Genomic DNA, 12,191 nt, shown 5'->3' with positions numbered 1-12,191 from the left:
GAAGAGAGAAATATTAATAGAGCACATTTGTAGTACACAATTTCTCCAGTTTTTCACAATTAGAGGTTGTGTTTTAGCACTTTTTTGGGCATATGCTTAGTTCACACAGAGGAGGAGAATAACCACATTGTATCATTCAATACCTTGGCAAGAATCAGACTGAAAATTCAAACGGGATAATTGGAGAAGAATTTAATTAAAAAGCTACCCACAGGGCTTCCCTGGTGGTGCAGTGGTTGAGAGGCCGCCTGCCGATGCAGGAGACACGGGTTCGTGCCCCGGTCCGGGAGGATCCCACATGCTGCGGAGGGGCTGGGCCCGTGAGCCATGGCCGTTGAGCCTGCGCGTCCGGAGCCTGTGCTCCGCAACGGGAGAGCCCACAACAGTGAGAGGCCCGCGTACCGCAAAAGAGATTACAGAAGGTAACAAGTGATGGCGAGGTTCCCTGGCGTTCACAAACTCAAGGACCAGTTATTATCTCTAAGCACGAATACTAATGGTCACATGAACCTGGGGAGACAGTTCTATGGAGGTGCCACCAGGCGGGAGCTGTGGCCTCTGGTTAGGTTCAGAGCACACCTGTCAGGAACGTAGCAGGAAGGAAGCTGGGAGAATAAGTACCTGCCTCTACTGTCCTCCCACCTGTGGATCTTCCCAGTCCCATTGGCTACATCCATCCTGAAGTCAGAAAGCAAAGGAAACTCTTGAAGTAGTCTGTATAGGTCAGGCCCCCTGGTCAAGGGCTGGATGGAAGGCCATGGAGAGTGGTTACTGAGGGGCAAGCGGAAGGCAGTCAGGACATAGTTAGATTACGGCATTCATATATTGACATACTTTGTGAATTTGGTAAAATATTTCTTAGAACAGGCATCAATATTTATATATAAATATTTGAAATTGGGTACTGTAGTGTTACATAACTGTATCTTTTATTTGATAGACACTTTTCCCAAAGCACTTAAAGGATATTATTATATTGATATTTACAAAGTGGGCAGTTGTCCGATTCTTGAGATAGAGAAGAGTAAATCTGGCCACATTTTCCAGAATCAATCAATTGTGGAAATGGCTGCCGATCAGATCTCTAATAACAGGGCACAGGAAAGCCAGAAAAGACTGTTTGGGTATCATTTATATCAGTGTGTTCATTTTGCTGAATATGTTCTAATTTCCTGGAACTAAGGTGTTTTTCTTGCTTACCTTCTGAAAGTTCTTCTCCTTAAGAAAAACGTAGCAATGGAAAGGAAAACTCAGTTAGAATTTCATTTTATTAACTGTCATTTTGATGTCCAAGTCTGTATGATGAGGTAATTGCCATGTTTTGGAAAACTTCTGTCTGCGTGGATGCAACCAAACATACTGAAGTACCTTCTGTATAACAGGTACATTTACAAATCTTGTGTAAGCCTTATTTAAATCTAAATTAATAATAACTCATGCATTTCAAAGGTGCTTATAATAAATTGCAAAGTTTTCAATCTTTGCCTCAAAGATTTATCAGAAATCATCAGAGCACTCTTAGGATTTACTATATCCCCCAAACCTCCAGATAAACTTCCTGGATAATCTAGAAAATGGTCAAATTACACCAGGAATCTCTCACTCAGGAGAGAGAGAGGTCACTCAGGAGTCTGAACTGCAGATGAGGGCTCCCAGCCGCACTCACAGCAAGCAGCACAATCACGCCAGCCCACGTGTGCCTGCGCCACGCCAGTGCCTGGAGCAGCAAAGCTCGGCCCTCCAGAGCTTAGCAGTTGTGCATTCATCAGTGGGGTGGCTCTACTCCCCTTCACCACATCCCAATGAAGCTACTCCCAGGACCTTCACTAGACCAGACTTTCCCCTCTGCCTTTTCCCTTGTACCCAGCATGGGTCCTTATCATGTCTTTAACCTCAATGCCTGGACCCAGTTGTTCACCTCCCTTCTCCCCTCCACACAATGCATTTCTGCACTATCAACCCCATTGTTTGTCTGGGTCCAGATCTCCCCATCATCCATTATGCTCCATGAGTCTTGCCCAGCTGTTGTCCTGCCCCTTCCACTCTACCCTGACTCACTGCCAACCGTGGCACCTTTGGATGTGGCAACAGCATTCTTCTTCGTATCTTTTGACTCACACTTGTTATTGTTTACAAAAGTCGAATCAGAGCTGTGATTCAGCTGACAGGAGGGCAGCCAAATAGAGGAGGCAAGGACGGGATGGTCAGGAGTGAGCGCAGTGATCATGGTGGGTCTCAAGGCTCCCTTTCTGAAATGCTGAAATTGATGCACAAGTCCACACTTGGGCCCTGCCTGCCTCCTCAGCTTCATCTCCCAGTACCTCTTGTTTGTAGGGATACACCCATGCCCCTGTGCATGAGCCCTGCCAAGACATCCACAGACCCTGCCAGCCCATCCGTGTTATTTGACCCCTCTGTGTCTTTGCTCACGATGTTCTTGGCTATGTCCCTCTATTTTCTACCTCAAGCATTTCCATTCATTTTTCAAAATTCAGCAGATAAATCCACTTCTATCCGAAGTCTTCCTGAACCCCTTCATTTGGGTTAGGTTTCCTTGCAAATTTCCTCCAGCAATTCTGATTCAACTGATCTACGGGTAGCGTTCATGATTAGAATTTTTTAAAAATTCCTCAGAAAATTTTAATGTGCTTCAGGGTTAAACACTATTGAGGGAGAAGAAAAGGAAGAGGGGAAGAACCAAGGAGCTGAGGATTTGCAGGTACCAACCTGAGGCTAACCGGTCTCCTTCTGAAATGTAACATTGGGAGGTATTATGGGTTGAATTGTGTACCCCACCCCTCAAATTCATATGTTGAAGTCCTAACCCCACTACCTCAGAATGTGACCTACTTGGAGATAGGGTCTTTCAGAGGTAACCAAGTTAACTGAGGTCATTAAGTGGGCACTAATCCAATATGACTGATTTCTTTATTAAAAGGGGGAGATTTGGACACAGATCCCTTGAAAGGGAAGATGAAGTGAAGAGACACAGGTAGAAGACGGCCAGCCACAAGCCAAGGAGAGAAGCATGGAAGGAATCCTTTCCTCACAGACCTCAGAAGGAAGCAAACCTGCCAACACTTTGATTTTAGACTTCCAGCCTCCAGAACTGCGAGACAACAGATCTCTGTTGTTTAAGCCACCCAGCCTGGCACTTTGTTATGGCAGTTCTAGCAAACCAACACAGGGCGTAACTGTAAGAAACTGCTACAGCCATGCCCTGGATTTACTGATTAGTTACAACTAAGCCTGGGTTCTTCCTGATGATGGAGCTATGTATCATTTCAAAAGACCATGAACTCCAGAGGATAGGTTGTTGTGTCCAATATATTCAGTTTAAGAATTGAGTGAGAATGTTCATTTAATGTTTATGTAGTAATGTAGAGTTAAGCTTTGAGTGGAAAACTGTATTCCCAGATGATGCAAAAAAGATGAGATATTGTCACGAAACAGAATACTTTATCTGTGTTTGGTACCACTAAGGCTTCAACCAAATCAAAGCTTTACCTAGAACACAGTATATTTGTTGTCTTCTTCAAACTTGATAAAACAGAGTTTGGCTTTACCGATATGCTGGTTGGAAGGCTCCCTTGCCACATGGTCACTAGATGTCAGGGCACACCATTCTTTTGAGGGCATCAGCAAAACATAATGCAAACTTAGGGAATCTTGGCCACAGATGGGCAGTCAACATGCTCTAAAAGTTTATGAAATTAAACTTCACTATCTTCTTTTTTAGCACTCGCTTTTTCTACTATAAGAGGAGCACATGTTTTTAATTGAAAATTTGAAAAACACAGAAGAGTATAAAGAATAAAATGAAAACTCTCATTACTCCACCTGTCAGAAACAAACGTAGGTCCACGTGCTTACTCCTAGGATAAAATGCATAAATGTGGACCATTTCCAGCATTCTCTGTAAACACCCTCTGCTCATGGTTTCCTCTTCTCTCACTTATTATGACTTTTACCCAAACCTAACCATAATCCCAGCTCTGATCCAACCTTACCTAAACCATAATCTCCCTTTTAAATGTATAATGGCTATTTTTTGAAATTTGTTGGCACTGTGGGTGAAAGGATACATTCACCATTCATAGTACTCACCATGGATACCAAATCTTGTGACAACAACAGCAGTACATACCAAACGAGGAAAAAAATTTTTTAATTTTAAAACAGTCATTTTAAAATACAGGTGAAACACTGACACCTGAGGAGATGTCACAGAGAAATTCAACTTTGGTGAAATGTTTGTTCAAATCTATTGCCTGTGTTTTAAGATTGGGTTGTTTAGCTTTTCTTACTTTTGAGTTTTGAAAGTTCCCTATATATTTTAGATAGATGTCTTTTGTTGGATATGTGTTTTTAAAATATATTCTCCCAGCCCTTCTTGTGTTTTCATCCTCTGAACAATGTCATTCACAGAGCAAAAGTTTTGAGTTTTGATGAAGTTCAGTTTCTCTACATTTTTATTTAATGGATCTTAATTTGATGTCATGTCTAAGTACTCTTTGCATAACTCCAGGTCATAAAGATTTTCTCCTATGTTTCCTTCTAGATGTTTTATAGTTTCATGTTTTACATTTAGTTGTATGGTACATTTTCAGTAACTTTTTGCATAAGATGTGAGGTTTGGGCTGAGGTTCTTCTTTTTTTGCATGTGGATGTCCAACTGTTCCAACATCATTTGTTGAAAAATACTATCTTTTCTCCATTGAATTGCCTTTTCATCTTTGCAAACAATCAATTGGCTGTATTTGAGTGAGTCTATTTCTGGACTTTCTATTCTGTTGCATTGATGTATATGTCTATCCCTTCACTAATGCCATCCTGTTTGAATTACTATAGTGTCATGTCTTAAGATGAAGTCGTGTGAACCCACCAAATTTCTTCTTTTAAAAATTGTTTTGGGCTTTCCCTGGTGGCACAGTGGTTGAGAGTCCACCTGCCAATGCAGGGGACACTGGTTTAAGCCCTGGTCCAGGAGGATCCCACATGCAGCAGAGCTGCTGGGCCCAAGCGCCACAGCTCCTGAGCCCGCGTGCTACAACTACTTAAGCCTGAGCACCTAGAGCCCGTGCTCTGCAGCGAGGGAGGCCACCGCAGTGAGAAGCCCGCACACCATGCAGCAACGAAGACCCAATGCAACCAAAAGTAAATAAATTAAAAAAAATTGTTTTGGCTATTCTAGTTCCTTTGTTTCCATAAAATTTTTAAATAAATTTGTGTATATATACACCAAAAATTCTGCTGATACTTTGATTGGAATTGTGTTAAATCTGTTGCTCAACTTGGGAATGACTGACATATTAAATATATTGAATTATCTAACCCACGTATCTGACATGTTTCTCCATTTAATTACATCTTCTTTTATTTTTCTCATTAGCACTTTGTAGATTTCAGCATACAGATACAGCACATATTTTGTTAGATTTATACTACGTGTTTCATTATTTTGGAGTTATTTAAATGGTATTATTTAAATTTTTTTGCTTTCAAGTTGCTATGATGTTCATATGGTCACACGATCAATTTTGTCTGTTGACCCTTTATCTTGTAGTGTTACTAAACTACTTATAAGTTATGGAAGCCTTTTTTTAAAGTTATTTTTGAATTTTCTACACAGAAAATCATGTTGTTTGAGAATAAGGGAAGTTTTATTTCTTTCTTTCCAATCTGTATGCCTTTTACTTCTTTTTATTTTCTCATTTTACTGACTAGGCTGTAAGTATGATGTGTAACAGGAATGGTAAGAGCAGATGTTGAGCAAGTGACACCTGTTGGCTAGCAGCAACAATCCCAGGGTGTCAATCCTTCATGGTTTGCAAAAGTCAGGATAGCAGAGAAAGACATGACTCTCATAGGCGCCGGATGGAACAATGCTTTCCTCACGTAGAGAAGAGACAGAGCAAGATCAGCTTCAATAGTAAGTGTCTGTCCCTCATGGCCAGCAGGGCTTGCCCAGCAGCTGACACAAGGAAATGGTCTGCATGCACCCCTCTTGTGCTGCAGGTAAAGGAATCCATTACCTCCCCGCCAAGAACAGATATAGCAATGGGGTTGGCCAGGTGCTATAGGACACACACCCATAAGCAGAACAAAGATGTACGCATTAAGCCTGGAACAGGGAAAGATATTCCCAAGCAAAGAGATATGCCTAGCTTGGGCTGTGAGGGCTCTTTATCTCTTTGCTAGGAAATGTTCCAGGTCAAAGGCCTCTCTTATACAACTGTGCAAGGGGCAAGAAGCTGCACGTGACTGCGTTTCCCAACAGCAGACATCCTTGCGTTGTTCCCATTCTTAAGGAAAAAGCATTCAGTCCTTCACTATTTAAGTGTAGTGTTAGCTATAGATTTTTTTTTTTATGGATGCACTTTATCAGGTTAAAAAGTCGATCCTGTACCTTGTACCTTGCAACTTTGCTTAATTTGTTTATTATATCTCATAGTTTATTTTTTGTGAATTCTTTGGTATTTTATGTATATAACATTATATCATCAAAGAATAGAGATGGTTTTACTTCTTCCTTTCTAATCTGGATTTTTTTTTCTTGCCTAATAACTCTGAAATTCCAGTAGAATGTTGAAAACAGTGGTGAGAGTGGCCATTTCTTGTCTTCTTCTTGATCTTAGGTGGAAAGGTTTCAGTCTTTCATCATTTACTATGATACTAGCTGTGGATTTTTTTCAAAGGTATGTCCTTTATCATGTTGAGGAAGTTTCCTTCTATTCCTAGTTTTCTGGGTGTTTTTACCATGAAAAAGTGTTAGTTTTTTATTTTATTTTATTTTATTTTTGCGGTACGCGGGCCTCTCACTGTTGTGGCCTCTCCCGTTGCGGAGCACAGGCTCCGGACGCGCAGGCTCAGCGGCCATGGCTCACGGGCCCAGCCGCTCCACGGCATGTGGGATCTTCCCGGACCGGGGCACGAACCCGTGTCCCCTGCATCGGCAGGCGGACTCTCAACCACTGCGCCACCAGGGAAGCCCAAAAAGTGTTAGATTTTGTCAAATGTTTTTGTTCATCAATTGAGATGACCATTTTTTCCTCTTCATTCTATTAATGTGGCATATTACATTGGTTGGTTTTCTTTTGTTGAACCACCCTTGCATCTCTGGAGTAAGTCCCACTAGATCATGGTGTATAATTCTTTTAATATGCTGTTTAATTTAGTTTGCTAGTATTTTGTTGAGGATTTTTTGCATCTATATTTTTAAGGGATATTGGTATGTAGTTTCCTTGTGATGTCTTTTCCTGTTATACTTTGGTATCAGGACTGCTGCCCTCATAAAATGAGTTATGAAGTTGCTATAGACTGAATGTGTCCCTCCTAATGGTCATATCTTGAAACTTAATCCCCAATGTAACAATATTTGGAGATGAAGCCTTTGGGAGGTGATTAGATCAAGAGGTGGTGCCCGCACGAATGGGATTAATGCTCTTAGGCTCCAGAGAGTGCCATTGCTCCTTCCACCATGTAAAGACACGGCGTGGTGACTGTCACCTATGAACAAGGAAGCAGGCTTTCACCAGACACAGAATCTCCTGGTGCCTTGATCTTGGACTTCTCAGTCTCCAGAACTGTAAGAAATAAATTTCTGTTGTTTATAAGTCACCTAGTCTATGGTATTCTGTTGTAGCAGCACAAATAACTAAGACAGTGTTCCCTCTTCTATTTTTTGGAAGAGTTAGAGAACAATTAGTGTTAATTCTTCTTTTAAGTTTGGTAAAATTTACCAGTGAAATCGTGTGGTCCTGGACTTTTCTTTGTTGGGAGACTTTTAAAAAAGAATTTTCACACTTTCTTTGTGTGGTAAAATATGCATAACATAAAATTTACCACTTAAACCATTTTTAAATATAGAGTTCAGTGGCACTAAATACATTCACATTATTCTGTGACAATTACCACCATCATCTCCAGAGCGTTTTCATCTTCCCAACTGAGACTCTGCATCCATGAAGCAATAACTCACCATTCCCCTCCTCCCCAGCGGCTGGCAACTACCTGGGAGATTTTTTATTATTCATTCCATTTCTTTAATTATTATAGTTCTTTTTAGATTTTCTATTTCTTCTTGAGATATTTTGGTAATTTTTGTGTTTGTAGATATTTGTCTAGTTCATACAGATTATCTAATTTGTTGGTGTAAATTTGTTCATAGTATTTTCTGACAACCCTTTTTATTTCTGCAAGATTAGAGGTAAGGTCCCCACTTTCATTTCTGATTTAGTTATTTGTGTTTTCTTTCTCTCACACACACACTCTCTACCTAAATTTTGTTAATCTTTCCTCAGAACTAACTTTTATTTTTGTTGATTTTCTCTATTATTTTTCTATTCTATATTTCATTTATCTCCACTCTGCAAGCCAGAAGGGAGTGGCAGGACATATTTAAAGTGATGAAAGGGAAAAACCTACAATCAAGATTACTCTATCCAGCCAGGATCTAATTCAGACTCGACAGAGAAATTAAAACCTTTACAGACAAGTGAAAGCTAAGAGAATTCAGCACCACCAAACCAGCTTTACAAAATGCTAAAGGAATTTACCTAGGCAGGAAACACAAGAGAAGGAAAAGACCTACAATAACAAACCCAAAACAATTAAGAAAATGGTAACAGGAACATACATATCGATAATTACCTTGAATGTAAATGGATTAAATGCCCCAACCAAAAGACATAGACTGGCTGAATGGATACAAAAACATGACCCGTATATATGCTGTATACAGACTGAAAGTGAGGGGATGGATAAAGATATTCCATGCAAAAGGAAATCAAAAGAAAGCTGGAGTAGCAATTCTCATTATCAGACAAAATAGACTTTAAAATAAAGACTATTACAAGACACAAAGAAGAACACTACATAATGATCAAGGTATCAATCCAAGAAGAAGATATAACAATTGTAAATATTTATGGACCCAACATAGGAGCACCTCAATACATAAGGCAAATGTTAACAGCCATAAAATGGGAAATCGACAGTAACACAATCATAGTAGAGGACTTTAACACCCCACTTTCACCAATTGACGGATCATCCAAAATGAAAATAAAAAAGGAAACACAAACTTTAAATGATACATTAAACAAGATGGACTTACTTGATATTTACAGGACATTCCATCCAAAAACAACAGAATACACTTTCTTCTCAAGTGCTCATGGAACATTCTCCAGGATAGATCATATCTAGGGTCACAAATCAAGCCTTGGTAAATTTAAGAAAACTGAAATCATATCAAGTATCTTTTCTGATCACAGTGCTATAAGACTAGACATCAATTACAGGAAAAAAAACTGTAAAAAATACAAACACATGGAAGCTAAACAATACACTACTAAATAATCAAGAGATCACTGAAGAAATCAAAGAGGAAATAAAAAAATACCTAGATACAAATGATAATGAAAACACGATGACCCAACACCTATAGGATGCAGCAAAATCAGCTCTAAGAGGGAATTTTATAGCAATACAATCTTACCTCAAGAAACAAGAAACATCTCAAATAAACAACCTAACTTTACACCTAAACCAATTAGAGAAATAAGAAAAAAAAAAAAAAAAAGAAACCCAAAGGTAGCAGAAGGAAGGAAATCATAAAGATCAGATCAGAAATAAATGAAAAAGAAATGAAGGAAATGATAGCAAATATCAATAAAACTAAAAGCTGGTTCTTTGAGAAGATAAACAAAATTGATAAACTATTAGCCAGACTCAGAAAAAAGGGAGAAGATTCAAATCAATAGAATTAGAAATGAAAAAGGAGAAGTAACAACTGACACTGCAGAAATACAAAGGATCATGAGAGATTACTACAAGCAACTCTATGCCAATAAAATGGACAACCTGGAATAAATGGACAAATTCTTAGAAAAGCACAATCTTCCGAGAAACCAGGAAGAAATACAAAATATAAACAAACCAATCACAAGCACTGAAATTGAGACGGTGTTTAAAAATCTTCCAACAAACAAAAGCCCAGGACCAGATAGCTTCACTGGTGAATTCTATCAAACATTTAGAGAAGAGCTAACACCTATCCTTCTCAAACTCTTCCAAAATATAGCAGAGGGAGGAACACTCCCAAACTCATCCCACGAGGCCACCATCACCCTGATACCAAAACCAAAGATGTCACAAAGAAAGAAAACTACAGGCCAATATCACTGATGAACATATATGTAAAAATCCTCAACAAAATACTAGCAAACAGAATCCAACAGCACATTAAAAGGGTCATATACCATGATCAAGTGGGGTTTATCCCAGGAATGCAAGGATTCTTCAATATACACAAATCAATCAATGTGATACACCATATTAACAAATTAAAGGAGAAAAACCGGGGCTTCCCTGGTGGCGCAGTGGTTGAGAGTCCGCCTGCCGATGCAGGGGACACGGGTTCGTGCCCCGGTCCGGGAAGATCCCACATGCCGTGGAGCGGCTGGGCCCGTGAGCCATGGCCGCTGGGCCTGTGTGTCCGGAGCCTGTGCTCCGCAACGGGAGAGACCACAACAGTGAGAGGCCCGCGTAGCGCAAAAAAAAAAAAAAAAAAAAAAAGGAGAAAAACCATATGATCATCTCAATAGATGCAAAAAAAGCTTTTCACAAAATTCAACACACATTTATGATAAAATTCCTCCAGAAAGTAGGCAGAGAGGGAACTTACCTCAACATGATAAAGGCCATATATGACAAACCCACAGCCAACATCGTTCTCAATGGTGAAAACTGAAACCATTTCCTCTAAGATCAGGAACAAGACAAGGTTGTCCACTCTCACCACTATTATTCAACATAGTTTTGGAAGTTTTAGCCACAGCAATCAGAGAAGAAAAAGGAATCCAAATTGGAAAGAAGTAAAGCTGTCACTGTTTGCAGATGACATGATACTATACATAGAGAATCCTAAAGATGTCACCAGAAAACTACTAGAGCGGATCAATGAATGTGGTGAAGTAGCAGGATACAAAATTAATGCACAGAAATCTCTTGCTTTCCTATACACTAATGATGAAAGATCCTAAAGAGAAATGAAGGAAGCACTCCCATTTATCATTGCAACAAAAAGAATAAAATACCTAGGAATAAACCTACCTAAGGAGACAAAAGACCTGTATGCAGAAAACTATAAGACACTGATGAAGGAAATCAAAGATGATACAAACAGATGGAGAGATATACCATGTTCCTGGATTGGAAGAATCAACATTGTGAAATGACTATACTACCCAAAGCAATCTACAGATTCAATGCAATCCCTAACAAACTACCAATGGCATTTTTCACAGAACTAGAACAAAAAATTTCACAATTTGTATGGAAACACAAAAGACCCTGAATAGCCAAAGCAACCTTAAGAAAGGAAAACGGAGCTGGAGGAATCAGGCTTCTGGACTTTAGACTATACTACAAAGCTACAGTAATCAAGACAGTATAGTACTGGCACAAAAACAGAAATATAGATCAATGGAACAGGATAGAAAGCCCAGAGATAAACCCATGCACATATGGTTACCTTATTTTTGATAAAGGAGGCAAGAATATACAATGGAGAAAAGACAGCCTCTTCAATAAGTGGTGCTGGGAAAACTGGACAGCTACATGTAAAAGAATGATATTAGAACACTTCCTAACACCATACACAAAAATAAACTCAAAATGGATTAAAGACCTAAATGTAAGACCAGACACTATAAAACTCTTAGGGGAAAACATAGGCAGAACACTGTATGGCATAAATCACAACAAGATCTTTTTTGACCCACCTCCTAGAGAAGTGGAAATAAAAACAAATATAAACAAATGGGACCTAGTGAAACTTAAAAGCTTTTGCACAGCAAAGGAAACCATAAACAAGACCAAAAGACAACCCTCAGAATGGGAGAAAATATTTGCAAATGAAGCAATTGACAAAGGATTAATCTCCAAAATTTACAAGCAGCTCATGCAGCTCAATAGCAAAAAAACAAACAACCTCCCCTTAAGGACCAACGTCCCCCTCATTGTCCTGGACTTTGCCCATTAGATTCTGCCCTCTGTTTCCTATGTAATTAACCTCCTCCCCCTTGAATTTAAAAAACAAACAAAGAAAAACAAAACAAAAACCCAGCTCAGATCAATTAATCAGCCAATCAGTAAATCATTCTATACAACTAAATATCCCAGCC

The 12,191-nt window shown here is 39.4% G+C and overlaps 1 protein-coding gene across 1 annotated transcript in view; it reads right to left on the bottom strand.

The window, feature by feature from the left end:
- Positions 1-9,140, bottom strand: part of SKA1 (spindle and kinetochore associated complex subunit 1) — a 31,769-nt gene extending 22,629 nt beyond the window's left edge. The window contains exon 1 of the mRNA XM_073790735.1: positions 9,119-9,140. The gene's annotated coding sequence lies outside the window, so the exon portion shown is untranslated. The remainder of the gene's footprint in view (positions 1-9,118) is intronic.
- Between the last annotated feature and the right edge of the window lie 3,051 nt (positions 9,141-12,191).

Source organism: Tursiops truncatus, chromosome 13, assembly GCF_011762595.2.
Source record: "Tursiops truncatus isolate mTurTru1 chromosome 13, mTurTru1.mat.Y, whole genome shotgun sequence".
Lineage (NCBI taxonomy): Eukaryota > Metazoa > Chordata > Mammalia > Artiodactyla > Delphinidae > Tursiops > Tursiops truncatus.
This window is presented reverse-complemented; position numbering and strand designations above follow the sequence as displayed.